At 38.3% G+C, this 8,652-nt stretch overlaps 1 long non-coding RNA gene across 1 annotated transcript; it reads left to right on the top strand.

Moving 5' to 3' along the window:
- The first annotated feature begins 4,175 nt into the window (after positions 1 to 4,175).
- On the top strand, positions 4,176 to 5,495 carry LOC135635905 (uncharacterized). The gene is made up of 3 exons (XR_010495759.1): positions 4,176 to 4,290; positions 4,346 to 4,434; positions 5,295 to 5,495. It is a non-coding gene; the product is annotated as an uncharacterized LOC135635905 (long non-coding RNA).
- Positions 5,496 to 8,652: the final 3,157 nt, after the last annotated feature.

The following is an 8,652-nucleotide window of genomic DNA, read 5'->3' as shown; positions in this document are numbered from 1 at the left end:
GATGTCCCAAAGACTACCATAAAGGCTCAAGCATTGGCAGACTTTATCTTAAAACTAATTCTTTCGTTCAAAGTTGACTTACATAATCCACTTACTTGGACACCATTCATCAGTGATTTTGCCACCTTGGATAGAAGTGGCATCAGACATATCCTTAAAGGCTCAAATAGATAAGTGTACAAACAAGCTATTTGATTCAGGTTTAAAACCTCTAACAACGAAACGGAGTATGAAACGCTTCTCTCAGGGCTTTGGCTTGTTTGAGAGCTTCAAGTCTAGAACCTGATGGTGTTTAGCAATTCATAACTAGTCATGAATCAAATGAATAGGAACTACGAGGCCTAAGATGCAACAATAGCAAAGTAACTTACCAAGGTGTAAAAGTCAACCCACAAATTCTCTCTACTTAACGTGTTACAAGTTCCTAGTGAAGAGAATGCCCAGATCGATGCACTCGCTAGATTAATATCAACCTAAGCTATGAAGGATGGTCGACTATTAATTAAGATAATGCCAGCTCGAACTATAGACATGCACAATATGATTATGATCAGGAAAGAGCTGAGTTGAATGAACGAGATCCTACATTACAAAAAAAGATATGACACTCCCGACGGATCCCACGTTAGCGTAGAGAATCAAGTATCATCAAGCATGGTATTGCCTAGTTAATGATCACTTATATTGTATATCTTTTAATAAATTATTCCTTAAATACCTAACATCTCAAGAATATGAGAGGGTGATAATCAAGGTGCATGAGGTATCTATGAGGAGCACATTGGTGGATGAACCTTCATGTTCAAGGTACTTAGGCAAGGGTTCTATTAGCCAATGCTGTGCAAGGATATGATAACCTATGCTAAAAAATATGATAGGTGCTAGAAGTTTGCGCATATATAAGATTAGCCAGTAGTCCTTTTGAGATTGATCGATTGCATATGGCCCTTCACATAATGGGTTATGGATAGCATTGGGCCATCAAAGGTTTCTCACTAGCGTCAATTACTAAGAAATAAGTCGAGGGATTCGTATGAAAGAATATTATCACCCGCTTTAGAATTCTGAGAATAATAAAATTAATTTAATAATACAATGTTTGAGAATTTTTGTTAATAATATAAAGTTCAGTTAAAGTTCAGCCCGATAGCTCATCCTCAAACTAACGATCTTACTGGAGTCACTATTCGAGCTATTCTTGAAGGATTAAAGAAGTGAGTCATTAAAGCAAAAGGTACTTGGGTAAACGAGCTATCGAGTATCTTATGGGCTTCCCAAATAACACCTAAGATCGATTTGGGCGAGTCGCCATTCAGCTTAGTTGTCATTTAGCTACCCTTTAATATTGATAGTCTTTCCAACATCTCGGGCTAAGAATTTTAACGAGAAAATCTCCAAAGGACTTTGGGTCTTACTCAACTTAATCAATAATGTCAAAGTAGAAGCACACCTAGAGGTGTTGAGATACAAGAAAGTGGTAGCCAAGTTTTTACAACTGAGGTATTCGACCTCGGAGAGTTAGATTGAGCGACTTGGAACTTTGAAAAGTTAAAGTTAATGGCCCAATTGAATCCCAGGATAAGCTAGTGCCAAAATGGAAAGAATCTTATCGAGTTACCGAGGTCATCTGAGATGGAATATATTGATGAGGGTAATAATAATGATGGGACGCAAACTGACGTCGCCTGCTCCCAGGTGACGTCTCCTAGGTCATGCGGATCGAGGAGACACATGGGTCATCTACCTCGGTCTGACCTGACAGCGTCGGGCCGAGACAGACCAAAACGCCGACCGAGGCACGTCGCCATCCTACAGGAGCTCGGTCCTCCACGCAACCCCAACGCCGGAGTCAGACGCCTTCCCAGGTACGGTCCTGCTCCCTGCGAGCGGGCACATCAACAACGGTGACCTTCCCTATAAAAACTCTCGCGTTTGGAACGAGGAGGGGAGGAGAGAACCTCCTAAGATTATCGACTAACTCCCTGCATCGGAGGGGTTGGGTCTAGCTCTCCCGACTCGACCCGTATGCAGGGACGAAGATGGAGCGTCTCCCACCACGTGCCCAGGCGAGGAGTTCCCTCCCGGAAGAAACGACGCTCTGTCGAGACTAGACTAACATAGTCGGCTGCCTCAGCACTCTCAAGGGTAATCCAGGAAGATCCTCGCTCATTCAGACCTGAACCCAACCATGTTGGCCCTGAGGCCACGGCTTAAAGTTGTTGACACGAACACATATCACCTTAAAATAACAAAGAGAGTGGTGATGTTGAGGACTTGACATATTGCAAGCTTAAAGAATTATACCCCTAAGGCATCCCTCGGAGTCGAGTCGAGATGACTATCTAACAAGCATCAAGCCTTGATCTTCCATGTCATTGGGGTCAGCTATAAAAAAAAATATTTAAGGAGTAGATGTTAAAGACGAGAAAAAAAAATTATTATTTTAAAAAGACTATTAACTCGATCAGACTTATACATCCAAGATGAGACCTTGACCTACCGAAGAAAATAACCGATCAGAAAACAAGTCCAATGATGCAATAACGTAAAGATAAAAAGATTAAGTCAGGTAGACAAACTCGATGACTCAATGAAGGCTAACATAATATATTAAGCATCTGGCAAGGTGACAAGTTGGGGTCGTCGTTAAAGGGGACCTGAGTAGCTATCAGAACATTTTAGTTTTTAGGATACTTAGTGCACGGATCTTCCTTAATCTCTATCTTAAGGTATCTCATCTTGAAACAAGCTAAGACAACATAATATCTTGACTAATACAAGGTGACCCAATACCTCTCTAAACCCTTCTGGATGTGATCGAATCAACACAAGAGACTAAGATCCAATTAACAACTAAATTGTGTTAGCATTCATCAAATATAAAATATCTAAAAAATATTTATCCATTCCATAAAATATTTTCTTTAGTTGAACCGATTATATAAAAAATCAATAATACCACAATAATCAAGGTCAAATATTGTTCAGCATTACTTCTTTCAGCTTCATCCAAGGTACTAACTTGAAAGAACCATGTCAGAAACCTAATCCATCTGAATAATCTTAAACTTTCAAATAGTTTCTACTCTTGAAAATATTTGAATTGTTTTCATTAAATTTGTGAGTACTTCGGTTGACACGCATGTTGTTCTTGAACATTTTCTCTGACGTTACTTCGATTAAGTCATCTTCTGTAATGTCTGTGTTAATCGAATTTGTTTCCATCAAGTTTGCCAATAAATTTATGTTATCATCCTCTCTAGATAAACATGTTCCAAATGTAGCTTTGTGACGTTGTTTGTGGTAGATTCCTGTTCTTGCCCTCTCTGTCGTGTCGAGCTCAAATCCCTTATGCATAGTTTTGGTGTTCTAATAAATAAAACTCAGGTGCATATCTTTTCTTTTTATTTTTTTTCTTGCAAGAATAATATAATGGGATATGGTTAGATTAATATGCTAATTTGCATAAGGAAGCTATCGTATAACTCTTGGGGCTATAATTACTCACCTATTATGACATCCATCGTATTCAAATTGAATGTTACTCCGAAAGTTTCATTTGCATGCTTAAGATGGGACGCACCTTAAAAAGCTCGAATCATTATTTCAAACATTAAATATTTACTGAATTGTTTTGATTTGTATGAAATTTACATAGGGAAAACAATATGATTAATCGGATGGTCGATTTAACGTCTGCACTCCTTCTTCTTAATCTATAATATTGTTATTTTATGGTAAAATTCTTTTAGTTCTTTATAATATCTTTAGAAAAAATCCCTTATTATTTGATTTGATCTAATAAAATATAGAAATATAATATATTTTGGACAAATTAAAAAAAGGAATGCTCATTCTGATTCGACTGATTCATTCCGATTTAATCTGGTTTTAGTTATTATAATGTAAAATAAAAATTAATTATCTGTTCTCAACAAAAAAAATGTCATAATTTTCGGAAATACAAAATGGATAATTAAAAAAAACGAAAATGGCCAAATTAATTTTAACGAAACCGCTCGGCTTCCGTTTTGATACCAAGAAAATCCTGGACCCTTGAAGTCTCATCCAACGGTTCTCGTGGGTTCAATTCAAATGACAACCATCTCCGTTCTGGCGCCCTTAACTTCCCTTTCGCGGCCCTCACCTCACCCCAACCCCATTCCCGTCTCCAGCTCCGATCGCTCGCTTCCACCGCTGCTGCTTCTTCCTCCTCTGCTTCCATCATGACTCGCTGGATGAGGCCCGAGCTTTGGAGTTCTTCCGTGCTCGGTCTTTGTGGTTTCCTCGGTCTTGTGATCGTTCCTTGTGCTTCTTCCTCCTCACGCTCTATTGTTATGATCAGGCGTACCCGTTGTTTGCGGCGGTCGGATTTGCCGTGTGGATGTGCGGCTTCCAGCTGGTCCGCAACGTGTACACCAACCCCGGTGTCAGGTCGGATTGCTTCTTCTTCCTGCTTCTCTTTTCGATCGAATGCCGCATATATATTCTGACAAATGTTTTTGGTATCGTATATATCATTTTAGATATTTGAATCCTTTTGTTATGTCACTTTAGAAGCAAGGTTTTATTGTCATGTGATAATATGCAAATTATATGATATTATAGGTTTTCTTAATTTTAAACTCATGAGATTTTAAATTTGAGTTTAAAGAAAATATATGGATGGATCGTATCATTAGTGTTTTTTTAATTTATATAGAGATAAATGAAAAAAAAAGACTGAAAGAATATAATTCATAAACTCTTTTGAAATATATATAGAAATCAAAATGGGAGATTGGAAATCGAAACTATGTAGGAGTAACTATTTTCAAATAGCATAACATTCGAAGTCGTTTTCGATCATGATTTTCTCAGTCGAAAGATCATAGCTTAGCTCCTGTTTCACGCTTCATAATATCTTTGATTATTTCTTTTCATTTGAGTTAGAATTATGTAGTTTTATTTCAATTCTCATGTTCTAATTTCCTCTGGTTTGCAGAGGCAATGCGCTTGTTTGCTGACTAATTGTCTCTGCAGTAATCCAGATGGGCACTTGTTCATGTTGTAGTCCGGATTTTGAGCAGTAATTTATTGATTGATATTTTACCACATGTATGACTAACACAATGGTTTCATCTTCCCCAGTATGCTTTCCTTGGCATATCTTCCATGTTAATGTGCGCAGCGACGATCTCATTCTGATACTGCTACAAAACTCTCAATCTCCTCTGCATTTACAACAAACCCAATGGATTCATCCCTCACATTTCTATATTTTTCCATGTTAATGTGCATCAATTGGATCACAGGGTTAACAAGGCAGGCAGGACTTCAGGGGTGATCAACAACCATGAAGAAGGACACAGATATGCAGAGCATGGCCTCCGGAAGTTCTTGCGGTACAGAAACCTGCAATCATCCCAACAATGAACTATTTCTTCACCAGTCCTCATCCAAAGTGAAGGATTCCAACCCAGAGCAGCTCAAAATGGTTTTATTTGTTTATACTGAACCGATGCTTGTGTTAACCGTAGATATTTATCTGATGGTGAAGTTTCTGTAAGATGTATCATGACTGTTGCCTTGTTTGCAAAACAAGAACAAAACCAACCCCGGTTTGCAACCTTGCATCACATTCTAACACATTTATCCTTGGCAGCAATTCTGCTACCATTTTACGTCTGTTTCTTGTTGTGGTAAATATTATTTGATTAACATGTGAAATTTCAGGGTAGTATCATATTACTTATATTTTCGACTCATGAATGATCCCAATAAATAAAGGTATTGGGTTAATGCAATTTGGATCCGCGTCCGTATCCTGCAATACTCCAAAGAAGGCAGTTATGGCCCAATAACGGTCATAAATTATAGGTCGGGGGATCCGAACCCTGGAATTGAGTCCAAAATCCGAACCCACGTCGATTGGCTCCGCTTACCCAAGGCGAGAGCGATCTTTTCCTGCACGGGATAATTGCAGGAAACATGGGAACTCATACGATTGTTGTGGAGCTGGAGCCCATGTAATGCGTGAACCATGGTAAAACCACGTGGGACCTGAGGTGTTGCCTGCCTTGAGTGAGACAGGTAATCTGCGTCCATCACGTGATGATCCCAAACTCGCGCTCCGCCCATATGTGTAGAGCCCTGATGGTCAACGAAAGTTGTTATGCCGAATTTTCTAAAATTACTTGTCGCAATACCCGTAGCGTCTACGCCGAGATATCGTAGAACAATCAAGTGGGCTCCACCTGTATCTCTATTTACGCACAGTGTGTTTAATGCGGGTAGAAAAAATTGTTCTAGCTAGACATGCAAAACGTCATGCTGAGCTCAGATGTCCTTTCTCTTCCCACATACTCCACTCCCCATCAAATCATATCGGCTTCGCGTAATCATCATCACCATCATCATCGCTTCCTCCTCTTTCTAATCCTTCCTTTTCATGATCATTTTTAGTTCAAATTCTCCCTCACATCACATGCCTTCTATAATCGCCTTTCTCGATCCTAAGCGGCATGGGAGGAGCTCCGCAGTAAGTGATTCTCATCTCCAATCTCAGATCTCCTGTTGCTTCTTCTTCTCGCGAATCGAGTGATCTCTGGGCGCAGCGGTTTATCGATCTCTTCCTGGCCTTGTTGGTCTGTTTCGTGGTGGTGGGTTTGATCAGTTTCTTTCTTGCTTTTTGAGGGTACAAAGCTGGAATCGGTCGATAAACCTCTGCATCCAGACTTCCGCATCCATCCATCTCCAGATCCATCTTTCCTCCTCCTCTCTGTTTATCTCTCTTCTTGTGAACATAAATTATCGCGTACTGAGAAAAGGTACAAGTCTGTTGCTAGGGTTGATTGATATGACCCAGTTGAATCAAATCTCGATTGATTGTCGCAGATTTGATGTTCGTCATATCGCAGCAGAGGTAACTGTTTGCTCAATATTACTGTCGTTAGCATTAAATTTCGTACGGACTGATGAAAGGCTTGAGTGTGATGATGGATTTGGTCCATCTCAGTTCTTTCTTATGCCTTTTGTTTTCGCATCTGATTTATCTCTGCTTATTTTATTGTTATTCTGTCAGTCTACGTTCTTTGTCTGTTGCCATGCGTGAACTGTGCCCATTCTGTATGCATGCTTTTAATTTGTTGAACAGAGAGTTTAAATCTGATCAGAATCTTCTTTTTTTTTAAGTTCAATTTTAGTTCTCGGTCTTGCTAAAATGGGATATTGTCGCTAATGTTCTACGCAAACGAAGGATAAAATATTCATTTTTAGGAATCTGGTCCATTAGTTTGTCAAGAATAATTCCACAAAAAAGATCTCTTGTTGATCTTTGTGAATTTGTGAGATTTTATACTACATTGTTAGAAGTTGTGGTGACAAGAGATTCCCATAATCAGACAATTGTGGCTGAAGGAATGGATAAATTGACAGCCTATGCTGGAAACTTTTGTATGCATTTTGTTTTTAGTTTCGTGAAGTGTGTACCTGTGTAGATCAGCAATTTGCATAAAAAAGATATAATACATACATATTTAATGAATGCATGAGCATAATATATTAGTTATATATGTATATTTCTTTGTATGTATTAGACCTGCTATAATACATACATATTTAATGAATGCATGAGCATAATATATTAGTGATATATGTATATTTCTTTGTATGTATTAGACCTGCTATAATACATGCATATTTAATGAATGCATGAGCATAATATATTAGTGATATATGTATATTTCTTTGTATGTATTAGACTTGCTGGAATATCAAGGTGCTCATGATTATATGAACAAGCCCGGCCATGCATATAATTTTTACAACTCAATCAAACGTGTCTAACATAGATACTGCATACAATGCATACTGTTGCATAAAGTTTCATTTGGCAGTCAATAGTTTCTATTTCTTGTCTGCAAAGGTGAGAATTGCTTACTTCGTGAAATGGGATTCCATGCAACTGGAACAGTAGGCAATTGTGTCAGTGTGCCGACTCTGTTCCAGTCTCTTGATTGTTTGGGCAAAACAGGCAATATCCTTGATACACCTAAGTCTAAGTTTCCATGAAGTGCAACTTACCATAGTCATCATGGACTATTCAGCTATTTTATCTTAGATTCAGGTTTATCCCATACATGTATTAGGTTAAGTTAGACAGCCAGGAGGAAAACCTGGTCGGTGGAGTTCAAACATGGTGATACTCAATTTTGTATTTCATTTTCTTCTTTATATTCTTCCCTAAGTGGCTATCTTTCTAATGTTGTGATAAATACTAGTATATGTTTAGATGTCAGACAAAGCTAACTATATTCTTAATGCTACTGATGCACCTTCACTAATTGCCATTCTTGTCTTGAGAAAATTGTAGAGGAAGTTCATCCAACAAATTCCATTCTTATCTAGAAATTCAAATGCCATCCATCCAACAACAAAAGAGCTCAAAGAAGGATATCCACAAGGGGAATAAGTTGATTATTGTCCAAAGATATTTTTTACTTTTCTCATCAAAGTAGATGTTTATCAGCAATGTGTTTCTGAGCTTTGAACAAATTTAACTGTCTTGAGCTCAGAGCTTTTGATCTAACCTATTCCTTCTCCATCAATAAACTCAACTATTTTTAAAGCCTCATGCACCTCTTCTAAGAAGCATGTGGAATCAGGCCATCG

Source organism: Musa acuminata, chromosome BXJ3-4 (genome assembly GCF_036884655.1).
Source record: "Musa acuminata AAA Group cultivar baxijiao chromosome BXJ3-4, Cavendish_Baxijiao_AAA, whole genome shotgun sequence".
In the NCBI taxonomy this organism is placed as follows: Eukaryota; Viridiplantae; Streptophyta; class Magnoliopsida; order Zingiberales; family Musaceae; genus Musa; species Musa acuminata.
The sequence above is the reverse complement of the archived record's forward strand: the minus strand, read 5'-3'. Positions and strand labels throughout refer to the sequence as shown.